Consider the following 6,803-nt stretch of genomic DNA (forward strand, 5'->3'; position numbering starts at 1 on the left):
ACCGATTACCCCCGAAACTTTTCCGATGGCCGAAACTTAACTTCCTATATATAAATCTTCACCTCCGGACCATTCTGAAACTCCTCGTGACGTCCGGGATCTCATCCGGGACTCCGAACAACTTTCGGGTTACCGTATACCAATATCTCAACAACCCTAGCGTCACCGAACCTTAAGTGTGTAGACCCTACGGGTTCGGGAGACACGCAGACATGACCGAGACGACTCTCCGGTCAATAACCAACAGCGGGATCTGGATACCCATGTTGGCTCCCACATGCTCCTCGATGATCTCATCAGATGAACCACGATGTCGAGGATTCGATCAATCCCGTATACAATTCCCTTTGTCAATCGGTACGTTACTTGCCCGAGACCCGATCGTCGGTATCCCAATACCTCGTTCAATCTCGTTACTGGCAAGTCACTCTACTCGTACCGTAATGCATGATCCCGTGATCAACCACTTGGTCACATTGAGCTCATTATGATGATGCATTACCGAGTGGGCCCAGAGATACCTCTCCGTCATACGGAGTGACAAATTCCAGTCTCGATTCGTGCCAACCCAACAGACACTTTCGGAGATACCCGTAGTGTACCTTTATAGTCACCCAGTTACGTTGTGACGTTTGGCACACCCAAAGCACTCCTACGGTATCCGGGAGTTGCACAATCTCATGGTCTAAGGAAATGATACTTGACATTCGGAAAAGCTATAGCAAACGAACTACACGATCTTTGAGCTATGCTTAGGATTGGGTCTTGTCCATCACATCATTCTCCTAATGATGTGATCCCGTTATCAATGACATCCAATGTCCATAGTCAGGAAACCATGACTATCTTTTGATCAACGAGCTAGTCAACTAGAGGCTCACTAGGGACGTTTTGTGGTCTATGTATTCACACATGTATTACGATTTCCGGATAACACAATTATAGCATGAACAATAGACAATTATCATGAACAAAGAAATATAATAATAACCATTTTATTATTGCCTCTAGGGCATATTTCCAACACATAAGTCCGAGAAAGTAAGTATGCACTTGAATGAAATTTGCCATGTGAGAGTGGAGATAGTGGCCAACAACAAGGATTGGAACTTGCAATGGCCTAATTATCATCAAATAGCTTTGAGAAATTGCCTGCCTGCTATTCATCATGAAGTTGCCATGCATGGCTTTAAAAAATCAATTAGGTATTAAATGGAATTGCTAGGGGCTAGGCACATTTGACATGAACATAATGAAACAAGACTTCCAATGAGGGGGAAACCACATGGCAATTTCAGGAAAAAAAACAACTTGTCATGCCCCTCTTTATAAAATACAAGAAAATAAAAACTTGACATTGGTATTTATCAAGAAGGTACACATTTGCAATTTTTTGACTATGCACAATAGGGTAAACCCCCATAGCAATTTTAATTAATTAATTAAACAAAGCAGCACAAAAAGTCTAAAACATTGAGCTGGGCCAAAGAAAGAAAGAAAGAAAAAAGAAATGATACACCTAGAAAGAAAAAGGAAACAAAACAAAAATACATCAATCGTGCAAACCAAGCATTAAACAACACATCAGATTTCCTCTTAATCCTATGTTTTAAGAGAATGGGCTCATAGAGATAAGTATCTCCTGGTGATCCATAAAGACCAAGAAGCCAGGATGACGACTTCCATGAAAAATGTCACCTGAATTTTTTGCCCCACATCTGCAATTGCTTCAAGGACAAACATGTTATGAGATCTAGCACGGCAAACAGAATCCCAACACTGGTCAACAAAGGGGCAGGTCCAAAACAAATGTTGTAGAGTCTCCTCTTGCATACAAGAAAGTGTGGCATAATTATATGAATCTAGGTGAAAAAATTTCCTTCAAAGCAAATTCATGGTATTTAATCTATCATGCAGGAGCATCCAAAAGAAAACCTTATGTTTGGACTGACAGAAGCACTTCCAAATCCATTTAAATTGAGGAGGTACTACTTGCAAAGCAACATCACTCTATATGCTTGGGCAACATAAAACACCCCACTGCCCCAGATATAGCTCCACATATATGTGTTCTCCCTAAGATCGGAATTTCAGAGGGAGTCACACAAGTCTTCCATTTGAGTAAATTCACCAAAAACTTGAGTAGAAAGTGGTAAGTGAAAAGATCTTCCAGATACTCATGCTAAAGCACCTTATGGTCTGTGAGTCATTGATCATTGGCAAAAGAAAATAGATGAGGGGAAATAACTTGAAGACACCCAGTATGCCAAGGGTCGGACCAAAAGAACACACTCCTTCCATTCCCCACATGACACCTGGCATGGGATTTAAAGTTATCAACCAGGCCCAAATTTTCCTTCCACCAAAAAGATCCTTCCACATGAGTTCCAGGCAGCCTTCCATTACTGTATAGGATTCCCAAATTAAGTTGACCCAGGGGATATCAGCTCTGTTATAGAATTTATGCATATTCTTCATGAGCAAAGCTTTATTCCATACAAACATGTCCAACACACCTAAGCCCCCTGATCCTTTGGTCCACAAACCGTTTTCCAAGCCACCATGACATGTCTATGGTCTTCTAGGCCAGGGCCTCTCCCACTAGTGCAGAACCGGGCAATAGCACCAGTTCGTAAGTCCCTTTAGTGCCGGTTCCATAACCGGCATTAAAGTGTGGGCACTAAAGGCCCCCCCCCTTTAGTACCGGTTCAGCACGAACCAGTGCTAAAGGGAAACCACGTGGCACGAGCCAGCTCCGGGGGCCGGGAGCCCTTTAGTACCGGTTGGTAACACCAACCGGTACTAAATGTTTGTGGGTTTTTATTTTATTTTGTATTTTTCAATTAAATTTGTGTTATCAATTTAATTTAGGATTGTTTTACATTATAATGAGTTGTAGTCGTCATCATCATCATCATCATCATCATCATCATCATCATCGCATATTAATAAATAAATAAATAAACTCTAGCTAGCTAAAAATCATCGTAGTCGTCTAATTACCACTATTTAATCATCATAGTCATTACCGCTAGCTATCTAATCATCACCAACACTGGCTAGCTTAAAGATGAAACATTCACTTTGTAACAGAAGCAAAGATATCATCGAGTTCAACATAATCATCACCAACATCGAAGTTCAGGACACGGACATGAGACACTAATTAAGAGCATGAACTAGTGCTGCTCCCTCTCAGGTAGAATAGCATAGAACATGTATAGCTCTCCTGATTCATCATACTGGAGCATGCAGATGAATCTGTCTCCTAATCTTGGGTTGCGCTTCTCCTTGCTGCCCCCTAGTACTTCTCTGCAATCATTAACAATTTTGCTCCAATCTTTCACTATTAAGCATTCTTCGCTTTCAGAAATCCTGAATGCACTCATGTGCAATGTAGGATATCTTGGTCGTAAGCTAACCATTGACATGTCACCTTTAGTCTCGATCCACTGAGGCACAACTGTCATCGGAAGTCCCTGTTGAAGAACATCGTATAGTAATTAATATACTAAGCAATGAAAGTTTAGCTTCAAAAATAATGTATGCAAAAGATGCACTAATTAAGGACAAATAGTTAAAATCTTACCATCTTTCGATTATAGATGTGACCGTAGTTCAATACGATCACCATTGGTCGCACGTTTTGAGTACTAACATTTCTAAGTTCAGGAAAAAAATTTATCTTGACAGTATTAAGATCCTCAAGCCATGAAACATAATGACTTATCTCCTCGCAGTTTAGTTGAGCCCCGGGGCAGTAGTAGGTCCTGTCTACCAAGCGCTGGACATGTTTGCTTGAACCGAAATAAGCTGACAATACAAATTAGTTGTCAACTATTTTTGAATAAACTGTATCAAAGACATAAACATATGCATGCATGGTTGAGAAAAACTCACATAATGGTAGAACTGGAGGCATTTGCACATCGACCCAGATGTCTATATTACCTTCAATATCATCTTCCGGACGAATATCAAAGGTGACAACCATACCAGGCTCAAATGCATAAGCCTTGCATAGTGCTTGCCAAGTTTTGCATTCAAATGGGTGTATGTGTCTCCATTATATAATTTGACGTTGAAAGTATACCCATGCTCCGTCTTCAAGTAAACTCTCTTTACCTCCATATCATCTATAGCACTAAAACCTATCTTATCCAAGACAAAAATTCTTGCATGGCAGGGGATGCGCTAGTAGAATAGTGAAAATTTAAAATTATAAGTTGAAGCAAATGAAGCATAAGTTTTGCATTCAAATGATAATTGACAAAGTGACTTACTGTATCAACTTTGAATGTCTCATCCAGCTTGATGCTGAAGCGCCTACCATCAACAAGGAAATTTCTGTCGCACAGGCCGCGCTGGTCTTCACAGTGTTCGCACATAATGAAATCTTTTTCGTCGTCAGATGACATTTCCTATGTTCATATAGGTGAAACATTAACACCTATTACTATCTAACATTAATTAATATCTAGCCAAATATATATTCATCTAACATTTGATATTAATATATCTAACTATATTCATCTCTAACAATTGACATTACTATATATTTAACTTTTCTATCTAATTCATCTAACATTCGACATTAATCTAACATTTATATAAACTCAAAATATATAAAAAAATTAAATAAATAGAAAAACTCATTAACAAATAATATTTTAATTAGATCATCAAATCTCAGATACCTAAATTTTCTTACTAAAAATAAACTAGTTATATTAATTATTGAACTAGTTCAAATCTCATATACCTAAATAAACTAGTTATATTAATTATTGAACTAGTTCAAATCTCATATACCTAAATAAACTAGTTATATTAATTATTAAACTAGTTCAAATCTCATATACCTAAATAAACTAGTTCGACAATTTTCTTATTAAAAATAAACTAGTTATATTAATTATTGAACTAGTTCAAATCTCATATACCTAAATAAACTAGTTCGGTAATTTTCTTACTAAAAATAAACTAGTTATATTAATTATTCAACTAGTTCAAATCTCTAGTTCGACAATTTTCTATCTAGCTAATTCATCTAACATTCGACATTAATCAAACATTCGATCATCTAATTAACTTTTCTAAAAAACAAAAAGTAAGTAAAAAAATGTGTGTGTGTATGTGTGTGTGTATGTGTGTGTGTGTAGTGTGTACGTATATATGCATGTGTGTGTATGTGTGTATGTGTGCGGCCCCGTACGCCGCTGCCCCGTACGTACGAGTGGGGGCGTCGGCGTACGGGGCGGGGGCGCCGCCATACGGGCCGGGTGCGACGATGACGTACGGCGGCGCGGCGGGTATACGCGAGAGCGAGAGACGTACGGGACCGTGGCGGGACGACGGCGGACGGCGGCGCGCGGCGTTCGGGGCGGCGGCGTGAGACGGCGACGACGACGGGCGGCGGCGGGGACAGCGACGACGACGACGGACGACCGGCGATGGGCGGCGAGGACGGGTTCAAGCGGCGCGCGAGAGGTTGGAGACGAAAGAAGTGGGGAGATCTAACTGAATTTTCGTAAGTGTTGTATATATAGGAGAGGCCTTTAGTACCGGTTGGAGCCACCAACCGGTACTAAAGGCCAACTTTGGCCAGGCCAAGAGGCGGGAAGAGCAGGCCTTTAGTATCGGTTGGTGGTTCCAACCGGTACTAAAGGCCTCGCGCTGCCACCCCAAAGTTTAGTCCCACCTCGCCGGGCGAAGGGCAGCCGCACTGGTTTATAAACCCAGCCGCGGCTACCTCTTCGAACTCCTCTATATAGCAGGCTTCTGGGCCTAATTAATTAGGGCGCGCTGCCCTGTGAGCCTGCTGGCCCTTCTGGGCCTGCATTTGCACACCCTAGGTCTGGCAGGCCCACTGGACAGCGCGCCAACAAGTTTTTTATATAGTTTTTTCTTTTCTGCATTATTTATTTTCTTCTATTTATTTTTGAGTAGTTTTTATATAGTTTTTTTCTTTTTTGCATTATTTATTTTCTTCTATTTATTTTTGAGTAATTTTTTGTATAGTTTTTTTATTTTCTGCATTATTTCTTTTCTTCTATTTATTTTCTTCTGGAAATTGAATGCTGCATACTGAACAATTAGGTAAATGACCGAAAAACAACAAATGATGTCAAAACATGTTGGAAATTGATGACGTCGCTTTGAATGCTGCATACTGAACACAAAAGAAGTCCGGAGTTCAAATAAGTTTAAAAAACATTGAAGTGGCCGTGTAACAGATGAGTTCTCGTCCGAAACCCTGATACTCCGAAAGAGTATGTCCAGTTTGTACATGAAGTGCGTCTAGTTTTTGCCGTGACCCTCTCTACTCTTTCGCGCATGCTATGCGGGTGATATGATGATACCATGCCAAGTTTCAACATTTTCAGGATTCATTTTGTACTGATTTTGAATTTCACGGTCATTTAGCTCTCTAAACAATTAGGTAAATGACCGAAAAACAACAAATGATGTCATAACATGTTGGAGATTGATAACGTTGCTTTGAATGCTGCATACTGAACACAAAAGAAGTCTAGAGTTCAAATAAGTTTAAAAAACATTGAAGTGGCCATGTAACAGATGAGTTCTCGTCCGAAACCCTGATACTCCAAAAGAGTATGTCCAGTTTGTACACGAAGTGCGCCCAGTTTTTGCCGTGACCCTCTCTACTCTTTCACGCATGCTATGCGGGTGATATGATGATACCATGCCAAGTTTCAACATTTTCAGGATTCATTTTGTAGTGATTTTCAATTTCACGGTTATTTAGCTCTCTAAACAATTAGGTAATGACCGAAACACAA

Source organism: Triticum aestivum, chromosome 1A (assembly GCF_018294505.1).
Source record: "Triticum aestivum cultivar Chinese Spring chromosome 1A, IWGSC CS RefSeq v2.1, whole genome shotgun sequence".
In the NCBI taxonomy this organism is placed as follows: domain Eukaryota; kingdom Viridiplantae; phylum Streptophyta; class Magnoliopsida; order Poales; family Poaceae; genus Triticum; species Triticum aestivum.